Below are 22,318 nucleotides of genomic sequence, written 5' to 3'. Positions count from 1 at the left end.
AATTTGGGTACATTTGATGGGTTCCCCTCCCTGTTTTTTTTGTTTTTTTTTATATTCTAATAGTGCTGTGACTTCACAGATATCGTGATTGTGTGTGTGTGGGTTCATGAATAGGCCGGAAGTCAGCTTCCTCACTCACTTGGAGACAGTCTGTCACTGAACCTGGAGTTTCCCATTTCGGCTTGGCTGGCTAGACAGGGAGAACCCCACCCCCACAATCAGCCTGCCTCAGTTCCCCCACCCCCACGCCCCTGCCAGGTGCTGGGATCACAGGTGTATATACCATGTGTGGCTTTTACTAGAGTCCTGAGGATCTAAACTTACACAAGCACTTTATCTGAGGGCCATCTCCCCAAGCCGTTTTCAAACTTTTGTGAAGTCATGGCTCTTTATCTTTCCTGGGTATATATTTATGATGGGATTTCTGGATCAGGTGGTGACCTTCTTTTCAACATTTGAAGGAGTCATCAGCAATTTCCATCTGACAACTCCACCAGAGAGCACCGTGTGCACGGCTGTGTGTGTCCCAGAGGCAGCATGTGCACGGCTGTGTGTACCCAGAGGCAGAGTGTGCATGGCCGTGCATATGACAGCTGCAGTGGTTGTGTGTGAAGGTTACTCAACATATGTTGTTTTTGTCTTTTAGCCATTGCAGTAGGTATAGAGGGTAAATTTTATTGTGATCTTAATTTCCATTTCCCTAATAACCATTATCCAACCTCATGTGCTTCTTGACCTTGAATGAATCTTTGGAGAAAAGTGTATTCAGTTCCTTTACCTATATTTCAATCAGTTTCTTTGTCTTTTTGTTTTTAATTTATGGTAGCTCTTTACATATTCTAGATAAGAGCTATTTTCAGAAATATGCTTTGCAAATGTTTTCTCCCATTTTAAAGCTTGCCTTTTTTAATTAGTTACTTGGGGTTTTTTGTTTCTTTGCTTTTTTTTTTCCTTCAGCACAGGGCCTTATATTAGTGCTGTACTACTGAACTGCAACCCCAAGCCATAGTTTTTATGTGTATACATTTATAGGGGGCAGGGTGACGTACCTCACTTGTTTGGAGGTCAGAGGACAACTTGCAGGAGCTGGCTCTCCCCTTCAATCATCATGCTACTTACTCTCTTACTTTAGATTGTTTATTAAGTGTGTGCACACACCACTGCTGGTGGTGTGGGGACTAGTTTTGTGTCCTGCATGGTGTAGAGCACACTGGTTTTCTCCCTATGCTGGTCATGTCATCTATGAATAGTTTTACTTCTGCGTCTCCTCTGGTGCTTTTTCTTCCTTTCTTTCTTTCTTTCTTTCTTTCTTTCTTTCTTTCTTTCTTTCTCTCTTTCTTTCTTTTGTTCTTTTTTTCTTTGCCTAATTGCCTTGGTTGGAGCCTCTAGTACAGTGTTGAATAAAATGCAATTTCTCATTTTGTTCCTGGTCTTGGGGCAGTGGAGTGAGTCTTTTACAATTAAACTGTTGGTTGTCAGCTTTTATTTTATTTTTTTTAATCAGATGGAAGAAGTTTCTTCTGTTTTAGTTTACTCATTATTTGAATTATGAAACTTTGTTGATTTGTGTCATGCTTTTTCATGTTTATTTAGATTATCTTTGTTAATATTGTGTGTTTTTATTGGTTGATTTTCATCAAGTAAGCCCATGAGAAGTCATGATTGATCATGGTGCATAATACTTTTTTTTAAAAATTGGTTTGACTTCAATTTTTTAAGTGTGTGTGTGTAGGTCAGAGGTCAATCTAAAGATGTCAGTTTTCTCCTTCCAACAGATGGGTTCTGGTCTTCTACTCATGTCAGAATCTCTTACCCACTCAACCACCTAGCCAACCTTCTTTGTTGGTTTGAGACACAATGGTCTCATGTAGCTTAAGCTGGCCTTGAACTCTTGATCTGCCTGCTTTGTATGAGTCACTTTTCATTGTGATGATGAGATATTGAAAGCAAAGGTGACTTAAGGGAGGGTTCATGTTGGCTTATGGTTCTTACGGGAGAGTGCGTAATTGCAGGGGAGGCACAGAAAATGGCGGCCAGAGCCGGACACTGGCTGATCTCAGGTGCCTGAAGATGCCGGGTGAGGGTGGCAGATCTCCTGGGGTCACATGGGTCTTGTGAGCTGCTGGATGTGGATGCTGAGTCACCTTTCTAGTTCTACTGAGTTAACAGGCATTCACTGTTCACAGCTTTTCTTTCTAATCCTTCCACGTCTTCCAAACACTAGTGATGTCTCCTCTTTTCCTGAGTTTAGTAGGTCTAGTTTTTTCTCTTCCTTGTCACTTTAGTTACAGGTTTGTCAATGTGGTCATTTTCTAAAATTAAACAAACTAACTAATTTTGTTAATTTCAATGTTTTTTCATTTTTGCATTTTTTAGTTGTTTGAAAATTTTGCATAGTGTGTTTTGATCGTGTTCACTATTAACTCCCTCCAACTCCTCCCATATCTGCCCCTCCTCCCCTACCCATCCAATCTTGTGCCAACGTCTTCTGTTTCTTTCTCACTCATCAAGTCCTACTTGTGGTCTCCGCCTGGCGCTTGATGTTTCGTTGTGATAAGGTCTTGCTATGTACCCTTGGTTGGCCTGGCACTTGCTGTTTTGCCCAGAGTGTCCTTGAACTCTCAACAGTCCTCTTGCCTTCACCTCCCAGGTGCTGGCATTACAGGTCTGTGCCTCGGAACCCAGCTTTTTTTGGTTTTCTAACCATCTTTATTTTCCCTTTAATCTCTATCATTTCCTTCCATGTGGGGCCCATGATCTGGTCGCCCTTCTTTTTCTGTAAGCAGAAGCTTAGATTGTCACACAGTCCACTGTTGTCTCCACTCGCCATTGCATAGGACTGTGAGTGAACAGCTGATGCTGACACTGAGTGGGAGTCCGTGGACGGTTGGAGAACTGAACGCACCAAAGCAGCGCACGGAGTAACCGCCCATCACTCCACTGTGATGGAGTCTGTGCAGCTTAGTGGTTCTAGGACCAAAGCGTAGGTTCTGGGGCCTTGTTGCCTGGGCATGAATTCTCCATTGCCACCTACAGCTGGGCAACATTGAGCAACACATTGAAGTCGTCTGAATCCCCTTTTTCATGTGTGTAGAATAAGGTAGTCAGCGTCATTGGGAGGATTAAATGATATAACACATGTGATGCATTTAGTCCAAAAACGTAGGCTAAATGTTTAATATTGGCTAGCTGTCCCTAACTTAGGTCACTGTGAACTACATGAGCCTATGCTGCACTGGCTCCACAGGCTGCCGAGTCTGGAGTTGTGATTCCATTGGTTTCTACACCTCTGTCACCATCCGTGATGTCCATTTACGACCTGGCTGCTGCCTGGAAGCCCTCTAAGCGCCTGCTACTCCTGCTTATTCCCTTCCATAGTGTAAGCGTGATGGAACAAAAGCAGGAAATGGATTTTCCTAAGCAAATCTAGAACACGATGAGGGGCAAGGTCCATAAACTATGAAAATGGTGCTCACCAAAAAAAAAAAAAAAAAAAAATCTAAGTCAGGTCTCTAGTGCCTGGAGTTCCCTTTATGAGATGGCTGAAAATGCCCTTCTGAGCTCACCAAGCAGCTGATGTTGAAGTCCCATTGTCTGAGAGTACGCAACTGGAGCTGCTCTATGCTTTTGGGGAATTGCTTAAAAACATAATTTTTACAGTCAAACAATGACCACACTATTACAACGAGAAAACACAAAAGTATCTGGATTATTTCTTTTTGTGGAACTTTCAGATAAAATTAAAATGTGCCTAGGTTTGATATGTGCACACACGATCCTGCCACGCAGGGGGATGTGACAGGGAAGTGGTGAGTTTAGGCCAGCCTGGGCTACATAGAGCATACCCCTGTCTCAAAAGTCTAGTCACAAGCAAAAGACTTTGTTAGTTACCAGGTCAAAACCATCAGTTCCCTGAGCCATGGTATGCGTATAAAGATTTAGGTTTGGAGGGTGGGATTCCCTTTTCTGAAAGATGAAATTCAGAATACATTGTCAAAAGTAAATCATTCGCTCTTGAGCCACTCCCCCTACTCCCCACTCCCTCCCACCCCCCCACCAGCCTCCTGGATATCATCTCCTAGTGCAGCTAGGATGGATACTGCCTTACATGTGTCCACACTGGATAGTTAGTTCCTACCATGTAAACAGCAATATGCTTAGACGAACAGCACATTCCATGAGGAGATTAATGTAGTCACGTTCGCATTGTATGTTCAATATTGTTCATGGTTGTGAGACAGGACCTCATACTTTAGTTTAGGCTTCAGCACTCACTATATAGCCCAGGCTTGCCTCAAACTTGTAGCAATCCTCCTGCCTCCCAAGTTTTGTCTGGCACACATTCTTAATTTGTATAAGTAGTAGCTCGTATATATTCTTTCCCATGTAAATTTGAGGACTTGGTGACACACTCTGGTCCCCACTGCTGCTGTTTTTCCCTCTGACCTTGCACAGCCCAATGTAACTATGATGCTATGAACTCATTCACTGTTTTCCCCGTGAGATTATAAGGTTCATGAGAGTGAGCGTTTGACATTTTACTCAACACTATAGCCCTGGTACCTAGAATTATTTCTTCCATTTATATGAAAGAACTATGTAAATGGTAGTTGTTAGTTGCTATTCTACCCTTTAGAGAAGTGAATGTCATTTTTGTTTAATTTTAAAATTGTCTTAAGTATGGGGGCTTTTCACTCGAATGATTGGTTTTGTTTCTGTCAGATTTTGAGATAGGGTCTCATGTACAGGCTTGCTTTAACTCCATTTGTAGCCCAGGATGACCTTGAACTCTTGATCCTCCTGCCTTCACCTTCCAAGTACTTAGATTCCAGGTATATGCGACCATGCTGGGTAGATTTTGTCAATTTGACACAAACCTGAGGAGAGAGAAATGGAGGAATTATCTCCATCAGACTGGCCTGTGGACGTCTCTGGGGGCTTTTCTTCATCCTTGACAGCCTTAAGTTACATTTCTATTGCTGTGAAGAGACGCCATCTCCAAGGCAATTTATACAAAAAGGAAGCATTTAACTGGGGGCTTACTTACAGTTTCAGAGGGTCACCAGTTCATTTTCACGACCATGGCAGGGAGCGCGGCGGCAGGCAGGCAGCAAGCAAGGTGCCAGAGCAGGGGCTGACAGCTCACTTCTGATCCGTAAGCACCACGAGAGAGAACGGAGAGAGCTAACCGGTAATCGTGTGGGCTTTTGAAGCCTCAGAATCCACCCTGAAGTGACCACCACCTCCCAAGGCCACACTATCTTCCAAGGCCACACCTAATCCTCCCTAAACAGTTCCACCAACCAGGGACTGAGCATTCAAACATGTGAGCCTGTGGGGGCCATACTCAGTCAAACCACACAATGGTGGTGGGGCCCAACCAGCAAGGGCGGTGCCACTTGTGGGCTGGTGGTCCTGGACTGTGTAAGAAAGCAGGTTGAGTGAGCAAGCGTGGGGAACATGCCAATAAGCAGCACTCCTCCATAGTCTCCGCCTTAGTGTCTGCTCCTAGATTCTACTCAAGTAGTTCTTACACCGACTTCCCTCAATAATGGATGGAGGAAAGGGTTTATTTGGCTTACACTCCCGCATCTCCCAAGTTAATTGTGGTGTTTATCACAGCAACAGAAGGCAAACTAGATTAGTTACTGTGCCTGGCTTGGGTTTTAGTTTTTATGTAAGTCCAGGCAGTGTGGTGTAATGGCTTAGAGCAGCATTTTGGAGGTTAAAGCTCACCTTTGTGCTTTTATTTGTTTGTTTGCTTGGTTTGTTGGTTCTTAACTTTGGTGTGCTGAGGCTCTTAAACCAAGACTTTGATCATGCTAGGCAAGTACTGTACCCCTGAACTATCCTTCTGAACCCCACTTTTAAGATGAAATACCTCATGGTTTACTTATACCTTACTCCAATATATGCTAAGTTGGTGCTATAATTTGTTGTTTGACAATCTAACTCTAGGAAAAATAATATGGTGTCTTGTTCATTCAGGTCTGTGGGAACTCCCATATATCCCGTCTCCTTTCCAGCCATTTATAATTAGTTTCATGGCCAACTGCTGCTAACACTATTAACACAATTTTGTGGCTTCAATGCCAATGGTTGATACAGGCTACTACTTCAATGCTGTTCAATGTACACACACACACACACACACACACATACACACACACACAGTGCCTGCACATGAACAATTTCTTCCTCTTATACTTAATTCATGCGCTGACACAAACAGTAATTTTTAGCAAAGTTTTTAGAATTCAAAATAGTACCAAATGGGCTGATGGGGTGGCTTAGTGGATAAAGGCATTTGTCACCAAGCTTGCCCTGACAGAGATCCCTGGAAACCCCAGGATAGAAGGAGAGAACTAACTTCAAGTTGTCTCCTGATCTCTACAGGTTTATGCCCCAAATAGTTAAATATTACCAAATGTATTTCTAGAAACAAAAGCAAATACATACTGGCATGGTCTTTACATTGGTTCTATTTTAGCCTATATATATTAATCAAAATTTAAAAATAATTCTCTTAGTAGGGTTTGATTTGGACTGGTCAGATACCACCTGTATTTAAAATAATAAATAGTCTTTGAAGGGCTGGGACTACAGCTCTGTGGGTAGAGTGCAGAAAGTCCCGTGTTCAGTTCTCTGCAACTGGACATGGTACACACGCCTAGATCCTAGCTCTTGTAAGACAGAGAGAGGAGGTGTTCAAGATCATCTTCAACTACATAGAAAGTCGGAAGCCAGCTTTGGATATATTAAATCTGGTCTCAGGAAAACAACAGAGAGTAAAATGATTGCCACCCAAGCCTGCTGACCCAAGTTTAAGTCCCAGGACCCACATAAACATCCACAGAGAGAATAAGCTCAATACATTTGTCCTCCGACACCACCCCCCATGGCTCACACATGTGTCATACATGTACACCCCATAATAAATACAGAATAGATCAAAATAGCTCACGTCACTTCTTATCATGTCTACGCTTTCTCTCCCCAGACCAGGCTCAGTTTTGTTTCTTTCCTTTGGGTAGCCGAGTCTATCTACCTCAGGGCTTCCATACTGCTCCTGTGTCTTCTCCTTCTCTTCAGACAGGGCTTAACTGCTTGCTGCAGGCCGGCTGGAACCGGAGTGGCTAGCATCCATGGTCTCCAGGGGACCCTTGAGTGTTTTTAACCATTTGCTCACATAGAGGGCTGCGCAGGGCTGGGGACCAATGCCCATGAGAGGCCTAACTTCTGCGCTTTTCTGTGCTTTTTTCCCCTGTTGTTTGAGTTTATTTATGAAAGACGCTTTGTTCACCGCCAAAGCCTGAGGATTTGACTTGTTTTCATGTTGAAGGCAGGCTGTAATTGTCATCGTAATTACTGCTTTGAAGTATTTATTCTGTGAAAAGCTGCTTGTTCCTACCACCTAACTCTTTTATAAAGCCAGGGTCCTGCACATGCTGAGTAAGCATTCTAGGCTACATTCAGGCTCCACCCTACCTTGTACTTGACCATCCTCAAATATTTTTCCCCAAAGTCTTGCATTTTAGGGCAGTGTTTATTAATATGCATATTTACTCATAAATATACACGTTTTCATTTAAAAAATTCAAACCCAAAATATTATCTAATGTTTTAAACAACCTGTAAACACGGGGCTTTATTATACAATGTACTAATTTTTAAGATGTATTTTTTTCTTTTATGTGTATGGGCATTTGGCTTGCATGTATGTCTTTTGTAGCATGTGCATGCAGTACCCACCGCAGCCAGAAGGGGCATCAGATTCTCTGGAGCTGGAGGTAGGGTTGGAGCCTCCATCCCAGGTGCTGGGAATTTAACCTTAACTGCTGAGCCATCCCATCTCTCTGACACCTAGGGTACGCTTATATATATATTAAAAAAACAGATTCTGAGTTCAAGAGAGAACTCGGTGGGCAACATTCCTGCCACCAAGTCTGCTAACCTGAGTTTGATTCCTGGGATCCATATGGTGGAAGGAAATGATTGACTCCTACAAGGTGCCCTCTGACCTCATGCTCACTGTGGTGCATGAGACACCTTAAATAAATAGATGTTAAAAATAAGTTTCTCAGTCTTATTTGTAGTTAAGGAATTTAAAAAATCTTTAAATATATTTTTTAAAAATACTGGCTTAGTTACTAAGTCCTTCCTTTAGCCTAGGAATTTGGTTTCGTGTCATATTTGACACTTTATTCTTATTTATTTTATCATATTTTTATTGAATATTTGGGAATCTCAAATCATGCACCCCAATCACACACACACTGGGATTTGAACTGTGTGTCACCCTGTCCAGTGTCCCAGAGACAGTGTCATTTTGAGTGCTTCTATTTGCCAGAACCCTTCTGCTCACTTAAATGTATTTATTTACTTAATCCCCACAACACTCCACGGGAGATGAGAATTACTATTTTTTTCCTTTTTTTTTTTTGTATTGAGGAGTGCAAGGGCATGGACACCCACATGATTCTCCCAAGGGTGATTGGATAGGAAATCATTAGATTCTTTTTAGTCATGATTGGAGCTTGGGTAAAATATTTTGGTTAAATTTACTTTCTATGAAACGCCAGTGTTTCTGTTTTCTTGGGCTTTGTAGGTTTCGAACTAATTTTCATTCGGTTATTAAGCATTTCCACGTGACAGCTGTGACCCCTCCCCACGTTCTGAACCCCGCCTTCAAACTCATTCCAGGTGTCCTTAGCAAATGACTCCCAGGGCCAAAACCCATTGGCCAGTGCAGAGCCAGGAACCACGTAGAGCAGAGTCACGATGTTCCTGGGGCTAGGGACAAAGGTTGCTGAAGCCTGGCTGTGGTTACAATCAGCCCGTGCATCCACATTTCAAGACTGGAAGGTAGGGAAACCTTACTTATTTTCATTGAGGTATAAAATACATAGTTCAATTGAGGCAATTTATATCAGGTTTTCCAAACAATCGGTTGTGGTTTTGTTTTAATTTAAAAGTTCTATATATGGCTTAACTTAAGAATTTTAAGCACTACCTTGTTTGCCTTACCGTTGGTAAAACTCCAGTTTTCTAGTTAGGGGTGTTATTTGAAAGACGTTATTTGGTTTTAGAGCTTTTTATTTCATATACTTGAAAAAAATCTAGATCTTCATGAGTATATTTTTATAGTTTCCAATTTAAACCATACAGCTTAAGCAATTATTTGTTAATGATATCTCAGACAGTCTTTAGAAAAGAAACTATGATAAGTAAAAATAAATTGGGAATTAGCAGTATGATGATATAGAAAACTGTAGCAGTGGTATTTCCTCTTGGACACTCTTGTTTGAGTCATTCTGTTTTAAACTGGTATTTAAGAAATCATTTAACTGTAGGCTCTATGCTTTTTACTTTAACACTTTGGTTATACTTTATATGCTCCATTCTAATATTAATCACAGGGACCAGAGAAGAGGTGACTTTTTCACCTTTCTACTTAAAAACAGTTTGAATAGCACTTGTCATGAAAGCTAATCGTCAAGAGGAACATCTTTCTGGTCCTAATGAGCCCTCCTCCATCGTCATGGGAAACTCTTCCTGTGATTAGGCAGTACAGACACAGAGTACCCATCAGTCCTCTCATCAGCTGGAGTGTCAACTGTATTCACAGCTACTCTATTGTCACTACCAAAGACAAACTTTTTTTTGTAATATTTGTAACTGGTTTTCCATAACTATTTGTTCTGAAAGTGGCTCAAAATGGGTTTGTATTTTGTAACAGAATAGACAGTGCATTTATCTAAATTAGCCTGAGACATGGTACTATTTGATAAAAACATTACATTACAAAGCATTTAGTATGTGTTATTTTCATCGAATTTGTAGAGAGAACATTGGTGTGCTTATCACTGGATATTAAAAGTGTATGTGTATGTGTGCGCGCGCACGCGCAAGCGTGCATGTGTGCATTCATGTGTGTATGTGTGTGTTCGTACCATGGGGCCCTGTATAGGTCAGAGGACAACTTCTATGGAGTTGGTTCTCTCCTTCTACCTGTACGTGGGCTCTGGAGATCAGCCAGGTTGTCAGGATTGCAAAACAAGAGCTTTACCGATGGTGCCTTCATTCTGGCCCCAGATTCCCCCTTTCTTAATTTGTATTTAAGGAGGATTTCATCCTGAAGTATACTACTTTTACTAGGTCTGACCAAATGCCATGTTTTCGAAGCTTGCTGTCAATGTCGCCTTCCGTGACTCTCTTGCTCTCACTGATCTTTCAGGGAGTGGTTGGGGCTGGGGGACAAGCAACAGTCACAGTGTTAACCATTTACTTGGCTTTGGAGAATACTTGGTAACCATCTTCTTGCTGTTTCTCAACTGCAAGCTGAGGTTCAGAGGTTCAAAGGTTCAGATGAGCCTCGCAGATCAGAGGTCAGACACGAATTGCTGCAATTTGAAGCTGAATTCTGCCGATATGACAGAATTTCATAGCTATGGCTAGCTCTCATCCACTCCCGCACACAGGCTGGGCTGGGCAGGTTAACAGTGTGATTTGTACAAGTCAGCCTTTGGCACCCACGTTTAATAAGTAACTAGCTGGTGGTGCCTTAGGTTTCACTGGTACAAGGTGCATGTTATAAAAAGGGTCAGATGTCACCATGCAAAGATGAAGGAGGTAGGAGGTGACAATCTCGTAGCTGCCACCTAGGAGCCGTAGATAGAGAGTCAGTAGTCTGTGTTTAATTTGTATTTCTACAGTGTAAATTTTGACATTCATTTTCTTGGTATTCAAGAGTTGGGTCCTTTTGTAAAATGTTAACAAGAAAGATGTCTGATTAGGGATTATTAGCCAAGAAATAGGAAGCGAAGTTGCAGATGTCACTTAATTAGTTCATGAGATCTTTGACTTCTCAAAAGCTTTCCAAAATGTTATGGCTTTTTTAAGAATTTAGGGAACAAGGAGGTGTAATTCCAGCACTCTGAAAGCTGAGATACAAAGATTGCCAAGTTTTGGGTCAGTCTGAGCTACAGGGTGAGACCCACCTTTAATAAAGAGGACAGGATTGTTTTGCCTTGGTCTTTTAGAAGTTACAGTTCATAACTGACTGATTGGTTCTGTTACTTTGGGTCTGTGGTGAAGACGCATTATGATGCATGATGGAACCAAGCAGCTTCCCTCATAGCCAAGAAGTACAGAAGTAGGGTCTAGAGTCCCACCATCTCTGTCAGGGCACACTCAAGCAGAGGGAAATCTTACTGCCTCCCAATCCTTTTACACATGGACCTTTAGGTTTACATTGAAGTTCTAAAACTATAGCAGCCTCTCTCTCACTTTTTAAAGAACACAATTGTAGTTTTCAACTCTCCCATCCTGGGCCAATTGGACTCTTAGAGAACATACTAATTGAGAGTTCAGGTTCTCTGACCCTCTGTGTTCAAATCTCAGCTTTGCCGGGTTCATTAATAAACCTTGCTCTTTGGTCAGTCTCTCTGTACTGTTCCCCCATCTCTCAAACAAAGTAGGACCATAGTTCTTGCTTCCTTATTGTATGTATGAGCAAGTAAGATGGTGTCTATGGGATGCTTAACACAATGATGTACAATGAGGATTTAAGGACAGAGCTGCTGCTGTCCTCATTGGTTCTTAGCTGCTGACTTAGCCTTGCCCACCCTACGTGCCTTCTCCTTGGTCTCTTCATTTCAGGAGGGGTAGACACAGAAGTGTATGGTTGGATTAGGTGCTGTGGGAGGTCTCAGGAGGTGTTCTCTTACTGACAGGCAGAAGGACGCTTTAAAATGCCCATTTCAGGTCTACCATTCTTTGGATGCTATATTCCCTTAACTGATCACTAAATCCAAATCATCTCATTTCCATTGCAAGCTCTTTTTGTGCTGCCAAGCAGTGAGAAGCATTTGAGTTCATATAAGTTCATAAATAATGCCATATGGATAGGTTGAATCCTATCCTTGAGAATATACATTACAGTGTTACATTTACTGATTTCATATTTTGTACAAATGCCAGATGTGAAATGTTACCTTGAATTTATTCATTCTGTTTCTTTATGCTTAACAAGTATAGTGACTTGGATAAAAAAATATGATTTTTAACTACCAGAGACAATATTAAAATTAAATACTTAGCATTTAAAAAGTCGGAATAACGTCTCACATTAATTAAAGTTAAACACCTGCTCTGGGCCAACACTGAGAATGGGCATTGGGGTCTAGATGTGAGTCAGACCCAGATTCTGCCCTAGTGAAGTTTTTATTTAGTGGAAGATGAACTCAGTTCTCACAGTTACCGTAAGCTTAAGCCATCTACCAAAATGCTACCATGATTGTCCTTCAGTATGACAATTTCCTATGGCTCAATCTAGTGTCAGAAAGAGTGCTAGATGACACTGGGCATGTGTCTCAGGAGCCTCCCTGGATGGCTTCACTGGAGGAACGATATAGGGTTGAGTTCAGCCTGGCCAGGCAGATGATCTGAGAGGATCTGAAGAATTAGGAATGACCTGTAAGAGGCAGGGCATGAAACTGGATGAGGACTGAAACTCTTCACATCTTAGGAGGATATTGACTTTATCCTAAAGACAGCACCAAGGAATGTAGAAGATCCCACAAGAGGCTGAGGGCACCACATGGTGTGATTTTTAAAAGCCACTGTCTGCTGTGAGAGCTGAATTGGTTGAGGCTACTAGGGGCTGGCCGTTTGCAGTATGCTTCCAAATGTAAGATCTTTGTGATGATACAGAAGTTCAGGAAATACTCGAGAAAGCTGAGGTCTACACCCTTGAGAGCATGTCTGAGGTCAAGACTCCTTGAGAGTAGACAAGAGTACCAGACCTTCCTTCAAGGTCATCCTGAGCTTTGTAGTAAGTTTGAGGCTAACCTGGGCTACATAAGACACACCCACCCCCATCTTATAAAATGAAAGATGTAAGTGGTTACTACTAATTAATTTTAATTAGTATATGAAGTAGCTTATTTCTTTATGACAACATGTATCGTGCCTGCTTTGGGTTGATTCTTACCCCGACCCCCCCACACACACACACACGCACGCACGCACACACTCCTCTCTGCTGCCTCTCCCCACTGTACCTTCCTACCCCAGTTTCCTCCCTCCCCCTCTCTGCATGTGTTCTTTTGCCCCACCCCTATTCCCGTCTCCCTTAAAATCTCTTTTCTTCCCTCTCAGCTCACAAGCGCCTTTGTCATTTCGCGGCATCCATTCACACATATACCTTCTAAGTACAATATTTAGGAGCTGGTAGAGAGTAGGGGTGGAAATTTTATTTTTAGCTTAAGCGTGTGACTGAGGGTTAAAGTAGCACAGAGCATGTCATGACATTAGACCAATAAATGTATTAGGGTATAAGGTTTGTTTGTTTTAATGTTAGTGTATCCTGCCTTCATTCCAAAAAGTGAATTTGAGACAACCTTAAAAGCCACATGTACAGCTGGGCGGTGGTGGCTCACGCCTTTAATCCCAGCACTCGGGAGGCAGAGACAGACGGATCTCTGTAAGTTCGAAGCTGGGCTGGACCGTCAGCCTCCAAAACAATACAGAGAAACCCTGTCTCGTAAAAACAACAACAACAAAAAAAAACCCACATGTACATGGCTCATCATTTAATGCTTTTGTGGAAGACCTGGGTTCAGTTCCCAGCACCCGTGGGGCCACTCACTACCATCTCTGATTATAGTTCTCTTATTTCCAGCGCTCTCCGCTGTTCTCTGTGGGTACTGCATGAACGTAATGCTCTTATGTACGGCAGCAGACACAGAAAATGAAAAACTATAGTAATGAAATCTTTTTTTTTTTTTTTGGTTTTTCTTCAAAGGCAAAGAGCAGTTGCAATGCTTTCGTTTATTTGGTTAGGTTCTTTTGCTTTTGTTGTTGTTTTTGCTTTAATGTGTGGGTGTGTGCTGTAGCTCAGCAGGTAATTGTTCCTGCTGACTGATGGAGCCCATATGGAGGTGGAAGGAGAGAATTGCACAAAGTACCACACATGGGCACATCACACGCACACTCCTCAAAAACAAAATCCAACCAACAACTACCACCAAACCAACCAAAAACTGTGTGTACGCAGACAAGATACAGAAAGAATATGAGTCAAAATGGAATCAGGGTAAGCATCCAGCATCAGCCAAAGGAACATCCCACAACATTTGCTGGGAGCCCTGCGAAGCTCCAATGCTCACTCCATGCAAAAATAAAAAAGAATGTGTGTGTATGTATATGTGCATGCATATATGTGTATGCATGTGTGTATGTATATGTACATGTATGTCTGTGTATGTGTGTGAATGTATATATGTATGCTTATGTGGTGTTATGTGTGTATATATGAAGTCAAACTTGTTGGTTTTATTTGGAGATTTTTGTGAGCAATCAGAATAGCAAATATTGAGGTTTTTATGAAATAAAGTCTATTTAATTCATTGTGGAAAATCAGAATTTTCTGGGAATGTACAATTGAGCCTACATGTTATACTTTCCTTAAATAGCTATTACTCCTCCCTCCGGTTTAGTATAAAACTGTGAATCCCAAATTTCGGTATATATTAATAATTTGCTTTCATATTACAGAGTTTACATGTCCACAACTGAGACATTACATTGCTGAGGGGGAACTTTTACTATTACACAAAGTGGGAAACTTCAAAGTCCTGTGCAAATATATAGCTTTATAACTATTTCTTAGCTCAGGAGAGCTGAGCACACCAGGAAACATAGCGTAGGAGTCTGCATCTCATTCTGTTGACTTGACGCTGCAACTAAGTTTAAGACACAGCTTATAATGTGCACTTTAATACCCAAGGTTTTATCAAGCTGTGACTTTGGATTGGTTGTTATTCAGTGTGCAACACACACACACGTCCATTTTTTTTTCAGGGTTCGGTAAAGACTAAATAGATCGAGAGGTCACGTGTTAAACATCTGCTACCTTCTAATTTAAGGCTGCGGACTTCCCCTTTGAGGAAATCCTTGATGATAAGAATTTGACCTAGGACCTGGCTGAGGTTATTGCTTATGCTCTGATAAAACCATGGGTACTACAGAACACCAGTCATTCCAATGGAAATGGTTAGACAGTTTTGCGTTTTAACTCACTTTGGAGACCACTTAATCCAGGAGATTCCAAACTGCTCTGTAGAGCTCTAAATATCCTACACACCATTGCCCTGGCTCTTGTTTTTTTATTTGGCTAAATACATATTGCAACCAAAAAATAACCACAAAGAAACCAAAAACAAACAACAGTGGCAAAAACAGCTATTTAAAACCTAGCAATTCAACTATATTTTGCACTTCAAACAAGTGAAGGGATTTGCCTGAAATTGAAGACAGAGGAGTCAGTCAAGGCATGGTGGCTTGTGTCTATAACCCCCAGAGTTAAAAGGCAGAGGCAGGAGAAATGCAAATTTCAAGCCATTTTGGGATATGTAGCATGCCTCTGCCTCAGACCAGGATGTGGTCATGATGACATTAAAAAAAAACTTCTAGTCTAGATTTGCAGCCATGGCTCCATACTGAATTTAAAAATGTGAACATATACATCATTTGGATCTTTTTGGTCAGGTCTGGTGGTAGTTGTAGAGGCTGTGTAGAGTATATCTCTAGATATTGAATAAAGGTAGGATATACTGTAATACTTTTATCTAATATGTCTGTGTTTCTTGAACAGTTTAGTTGAACTTTACATACTACGACTTCCAAGATAAACTCTGAATTAATACTTTCCATTCTTCATAACACTTTTCTTAAAAGAAAAAAATCAAAAAAAATTTTTGACTGTGATTTTAGGAGAGAGTAAGCCACTCTCATTGGAGGTGGATCCCAAGTACCTTTTCCTGTGCTCCTGGGGGCCTGCTATGGGATGGTTTAATGGTGTGCCGCGTAACTCCACAGACCAGGCAGGAGGCACCCAGCTAGATAGTTTTATGTATATATAAGGAGGTGTGTCTTTTTTGAGTCTCTGGGCTGCATCTGTATTCTTCCAAGGCAGTACGTCTATCTTTAAGTCATAGCAGCTCTAAAGGTCAAAGCACACCAACGAAAAAAACTGTAATGTTCCTGTCCCAATTCCCCACTTCTTCAGGGGTGAGATAATGAGTTACATTTCTTGCTTTCTTGAGAACATAAGAGTAATGGTTTATTTTCTGAAAAAAGCAACCTTAATTTCCTGGCACATGTGAAACTTACATTGAAATAGAGCTAGACGAAACATTTTCTAATTTTTTTTTCTTTCCTTCAACCCTTTAGGATCTGCCTCAAAGGACATTTCAAGAATTGAACAGAGAAATCCCAAGCAAGCTGCCTGAATCTGCTTTCATTTTCTTGCTCTGCCTTCAATCTGGAGAACCAGGACCAATTGAACTGGTGACCTTTAGTGAGTGCACTTCCTGGAACCCTTTCCTTTCCTACCTAAGTAAAAATATAATTTCCCTTCCTATCAAACAGGACACCTGCTGTTAGGCAATGTAGGCGCCATGTGTGTTTACATGGTGAATTAGTGGTATATTACACATGACGATGAGTCGCTTTGAGCCTGTGCTGCAAACCCTTACCTTTGTACACGTCACATCTTTGTGGCTTGAGAGGGCGTATCTTTTCCTGTCTGCCTGTGGGAAGAGACCCAGGGCAACTCAGGCTGCTTACAATCCACTTCTGACTTCTCAGAGGGGATCAGCATTTCCTTCCTTCCTCCCTCCCTCCCTCCCTCCCTCCCTCCCTCCCTCCCTCCCTCCCTCCCTCCCTCCCTCCCTCCCTCCCTCCCTCCCTTCCTTCCTTCCTTCCTTCCTCCCTTCCTTCCTTCCTGCCTTCCTGCCTTCCTTCCTTCCTGCCTTCCTCCCTTCCTTCCTCCCTCCCTCCCTTCTCTCCCTCCCTCCCTCCCCATTTCTTCTTGCTTTGTTTCTTTGTTTGAGACAGTCTCTTGTTGTTCAGAGTTAAGTGTGAACTCTTGATCCTCTTGCCTCCACCCAGCCTGCAGTTACCAGTCTTTTGACATCTTTTAATGTGTGGTACACTAGAAAGGCTCTCTGTACAAGACAGATAGAAGACTCAGTGTGATGGTATTTGTGATGTTGGAGTCATCCTCATATGCTCTGCACACTGGCCTTCTTGCCTCTTATATAAAGCAGAAACAGCTGTCACGTCACTTTCCAGTTTGTGGCATGTTGTCCTTTCTTTTGTACCCAGATTATTTCACAAAGCATACCTTCAAGGTTCATACAATGCTCAGTCTTTGTAAGACTGAATAATATTCTATTGTAAGGCATAGATGGTTTTGTTAAACCTTTATTCATTAGCAGAAATCTGGGGTGTTTCTAGATTTTGGCTACTGTAAATAACACTCCCAACATCTCTCAGTCCTGCTTTTACTTTGGATTTACATCTAGCAATGATGTAAATTTGGTAAATTCAAAGTATTTGTTATGGTGGAAGCTTCACCCCAGGCCCTGGCATCCATATACCCAAAGAGTCTGGGATGTTATGGTGGAGGTTCCACCCAAGCCCCTCCCCTATCTCTCCTGCTGCATCTCAGAAAGCCTGTCAAATGATGGCCCCTCCCCCAGAGATGCTCAAGACCACTCTCACAGGTTATTTAAACTGCCTCCCAGATAATAGACTCATGGTTTTCCCGGACTCTTTCCAATCTCCTCTCTGGGGTGCTAGAAGGCCATCCAGGAGCATAGTAACCATCAAATGTGGTTTGGTCTGATTTGGATTGCTGCATTGCCAGAGAGGCTTATCGGGTTGTAGAAACTTTTCAGTATTTATAGGTTTTCTTTTTTTTTTCTCCTGAAAAATAAAAAAATCTATAAATGTATTTTCCACCATGTTTTTACAATGTCACCATCATTGTACAAAGAGGTCTAGTTTGCCCATTTAACTGGCTATGGTAAGGGGTTTGTTTGATGATTGCCATTATAGTGAGTATAAAACGGTGTAGCACACTGGCTTTGATTCTCTCATCCCTAACAATGTATGATGCTCAATGGTTTTTCATGCTTCCATTGTATCTTGGAGAAATGTGTGTTCAAATCCCCTGTCCGTTTGTTAATCAAGTTGCTTGCTTGCTTTATGTTGAGTTTGTGGTTCTTCTTTATGGCTTCTGGGCATTAGTTCTTCACAGAATATGATTAGCAAATATTTCCTCCTGCACCCTGGGTACCTTTCATCTCTGTATATGGTGTTAATCTTGATGGACAGGATTTGGGTATTTTTTCTTTTGCAGTCCTGGGGATGGAACCCAGGACCTTGTGCATGCTAGGCAGGTGCTCTGCCACCGAGATACATCCCAGCCAAGTTGTAAAGGTTCTTTTGTTTGGTTTGTTTTGGTTTTGGTTTTCTTTTGATTTCCTTTTCTTTTTTGTTGTGTTTTTGTTTTTGTTTGATTGCTTTTTGTGGGTTTTTTTGTTTTTGTTTTGTTTTGTTTTTGAGATAGGGTTTCTCTGTATAGTCCTGGCTGTCCTAGAGTTCAGACTGTAGACCAGACTGGCCTTGCCACCTGATCCCCTTCCCTCCATCTCCAGTGTTGGGATTACAGGAGTATATATATATATATCCCAATACATTTCTACGCCTGGCTCAATTTTTTTATTTTGATGAAATTCATCTATTTCTTCTTTTGATACATATGGTTCTGCGTCAAATTCATGAGGCTGCGCTCCCATTTTCCTTTTCAGTTTGGGGCCTTAGGTTTACATCCTTGGTCTCTGTTAAGCTAGTTTTTGCATATTGTTTAGGGCTAGGGTTCTTTGTAAACAGGTACTTTTTAATCCCAGCAAATCTTGGGTGAAGGTGTTCACACTCACCATTCATGTGCATTATTTTCCTAGTAGGCTTGGTTGTTTGTCCCGAAGTTAGATGAGAGAAGGGTTAGGGAAACAGCTAGCACATGTTACTAGCATATAGTCGTGACAGCAGCATTTTTGCTTGATAAAATCCCCAGCAAAGTGACACCAGAAGCTGGTAGTGTTTTAGGCATGCTTTGCACACACGTGTGTGTACGTGATATACGGATGTGTATTTGGCAGTGGAGGGAAGGAGAGAGGACATACTCAACATGATTGTGGTCATGAGGTGTAGGTGGATGACTGCACATCTGCACAAAAGTCAATTGTTCTTCATGCTGCATCAGAGAAACTAAACTCACCTACCCACAATATCATGGGCAAACTGTTTCCAGAAGTTTTCCTGGTCCTGTTTTACTGTGGGTAGAATATACATATGCTTCCAATATAAAATGTGAAGTCCATCCAGCACCTTCCCTTCCTGGCACAATTTTGAGGAAGAAACTCGTGGTTGTGTACCCTGCCCCTCCTAGTATCAAAGGTCTGCAGGGAGCTGACTGCTCTCTGTTGGGCTTGAGATAACAGCAGGACTGCGTTTGCAACCCAGTTACAGGATTCTCTGTCGGAACAAGATTCAATTAAACTTTCAACATCAGAACACTTGGCATGGGGAGTCAGTGTCCAAATTCCAAATCAGTTAGTGTTAAATCTATTAAGGTAGTCTCTGGGACAGTTTACCAGCCCTCCCCCCTTCTGATTTTTTACTGTGATTGGTCTACAAGGGGCAAACTCTTTTGGCCATTGTAGGTTCTCATTCTCACTTTGCCATAAAATGGGGTTTTGGAAAATGAAGAAATAACTGAGAAGATTACATTTTCTGATTTTGGATAGCATAAGATGACCTGTGCTTTCTAAAAACGATTTATGAGACTAGCATAGTGCGTTTCCCTTGAAAGTCTTTTCACATGTGACAAACTCATGTGAGCTTCAGAATAGAATAAATGATTAGCTCATATGGAAGGTGTTTTTATTTGTGTGTTAGGTTTTCAACTAAAATATTAACTCCGAGTGTGCACGGTGGAAGTAGGGAGTACACAAGTCTTGCAGCCAATCGACCCCAACACCAGCTCCTAGAGCTTAACATCCCTGACAGACCACTCAGTGTGTCATGTTTCTGCTTGCTTTCACCCTTATACTAAGTGGTATTTCGTGGCAGTGGCATTCTTTAGTATTGCTTTACTTTCTAGAACTGTTAGTATAGGCAGTCCCTATATTGCAGTCCCTGCAAGTTTTACTGCCTAGGTAAGTTGTATAGACTGCAAAATGGTTCTCCTTGACCCTCTCTTGTCTTCACTCCTCCTTCGGAGGCAAACAAAGCTAGTTGTTTGTTCCAAATAACAAGCTCATTTCACCTTCAATACTCATGTATAGATAAACGAACTTTCAGTTTTTCGTAGCAGAGCTCTCCTCGGCTGTACTGGCCGTGAGCCGTGTATCCTCGGCTGTACTGGTCGTGAACCGTGTATGACCAAACTGGAGGAAATTATTTCAACAAGCACTGGAAGCGAGGAGCAGTCAGATAGCCACATAGCTCGATTCCCACTTGTTACTCTGGGTACTTATTAACCAAGGCGATTACAGTTGGAAGCTGGAGAATAGCACATGAGGGTGTAAGAGGAGAGAAAAACATGTGAACAGGAAAAGGAAAGCGGGGACAAATGAGGAGGAAATGATGGATGCATGAGAAAGTGGCCGTCCCACCAGCTTCCCCCAGCTTGGTCCTGTGTGTTGTCCCCTGTATGGAGAGAGCACTGCGTGACTGATGCCGGGCTGGGGAGCTCGGGTTTCGTGTCCTGGTACACAGGGATCTTTGTGAGCTTCTTGCATGGTTAGTGTCAGATTAACCTGGGAGCCGCTCTCGGCAAGACCCCCCACGATGCGGCTGAGAACTCCAAGACCCCCCACGATGCGGCAGAGAACTCCAGCAGCCATAGTCCAAGGAAAGGTTGCTCCAACTCCATCCCAGGATATCCCCATCTCTTCTTTGTCTTTCGCCAGAACATTTTTCTTTTTACAGAGACTACAATTGTAGTGCCCTTTAATACAGTGGCAGAATTTGAAAATAGATAGTTTTAGAATTATTTGACGTGTATGAGTGTTTTGCCTGTACACATGTATGTACATCATATGTGTCTGGTGCCCATGGAGGTCATGAGTGTCTTGGGTCGCCTGGAGCTGGAGTAAAGGATGGTTTTGAGCCTTATGTGCAAGGATTGTGTCATAGGTGTAACCCCACCATCACTTAGTCTCTGTGCTTTGGCTAGCGATAGATCTCTGTACTAGTCTCCATCTGCTGTTTTTTGTTTTGGTTTTAATTAATCCCTGGTTTATTCTCCATCTTGTGGAAAGTTCCTGGGGAAATTCTCTTTCACTGGGACACTAGTCTCCATTCAAGTCATTGAAATACTAGGGCATCCCCATCAGACAGGATCTCTGTCACCCCTGCTCCAATGGGAGCAGGTCTTATTTCACCATTAGAGCTGCAATGACTAATGCTAACCAAACAAAACCTAGACACACCTAAACTGGGGCTAATGTTTGACTGTGTCGATGTAGCCCAGAGCCTTTGTTACAGGACGGGCCGGTGGTCATGTTTCTTACAAAGAATCCTGTGAGATTCGTGTAAACTACTATTTCACATGTCCCACACAAGGCCAAGGTCATACTAGGACACGCTCCAAGGAGCACGTGCTCGTAGACCGTAGGACTGTAACAGGATTCCATGTTTTTACTGTGTAACCACTAGTAAGTAGTTCAGAGTGGGAGGACAGAATTGTGTTGACACATCCTCACAGTGACTATCAGTTTGTATTTGGGGAAGTTCTTTTTCTGTATCTCTTGAAAGATCATTTCAAAAAACTAAAATAATATTTACTTTTTTCTTTTGCGTGTATTGTTTCTATAAATACATTTTATACACCAGTTTTAAAAATTTTAAAAAGAAATCTGAGTCTATTGCTTTTGGACTGTCTGGTTTTTGTTTTAAATATAAAAAGACATTACTGCCAAAAGTTAGGCATCTTTATTAAATTATAATCCCCAATTTAGTTGTGTGGCTCAGGGGTAGAATGTTTGCCTGCTGTGATTAAGAGCCTGGGTTCTCCCCGCCTCAACACCATGTAAAAACTTTTTTTTCAGCTTAGCCAGGACCCATTCATGACTTCCCAGGAAGATTATGATCACTCATATTTCATAACTTCTTTAGTTAATACTATTATTATCACCATTTTATAGTGAAACTGCCGTCTGGGTTGGGGGAGTACTGAGTGACTGTGTGAGGATGTTTGTTTTCCAAGGATGGAACAAGGTGGTGAAGACATGTAGCTCAGAGCCTACGTGTGCAGCCAGCAACCCCACTCTGAAATTTAAGTCGTATGGATTCTGTTTAAATCAGAGTCAGTGACATCTGTGCCCCGGCACTCAGGAAGTAGAGGAAAGAAGATCAGGAGTTCAGCACCACCCTTGGTGAGTTCAAGGCCAACCTGGAC

General features: G+C 42.0%; 1 protein-coding gene across 7 annotated transcripts in view; it reads left to right on the top strand.

The window, feature by feature from the left end:
• Rbm47 (RNA binding motif protein 47) overlaps positions 1-22,318 on the top strand; it is a 131,852-nt gene that overhangs the window by 89,061 nt on the left and 20,473 nt on the right. For 6 of the 7 annotated variants that reach the window (XM_040747129.1, XM_040747133.1, XM_040747128.1 and 3 more), the window contains one exon: positions 16,237-16,363. The gene's annotated coding sequence lies outside the window, so the exon portion shown is untranslated. Of the gene's footprint in view, positions 1-8,703; positions 8,866-16,236; positions 16,364-22,318 lie in introns of all 7 variants that reach the window. The other variant, XM_021229683.2, reaches the window with a different exon arrangement.

Source organism: Mesocricetus auratus, unplaced genomic scaffold (assembly GCF_017639785.1).
Source record: "Mesocricetus auratus isolate SY011 unplaced genomic scaffold, BCM_Maur_2.0 Super-Scaffold_100006, whole genome shotgun sequence".
NCBI classification, from domain to species: domain Eukaryota; kingdom Metazoa; phylum Chordata; class Mammalia; order Rodentia; family Cricetidae; genus Mesocricetus; species Mesocricetus auratus.
The sequence above is the reverse complement of the archived record's forward strand: the minus strand, read 5'-3'. Positions and strand labels throughout refer to the sequence as shown.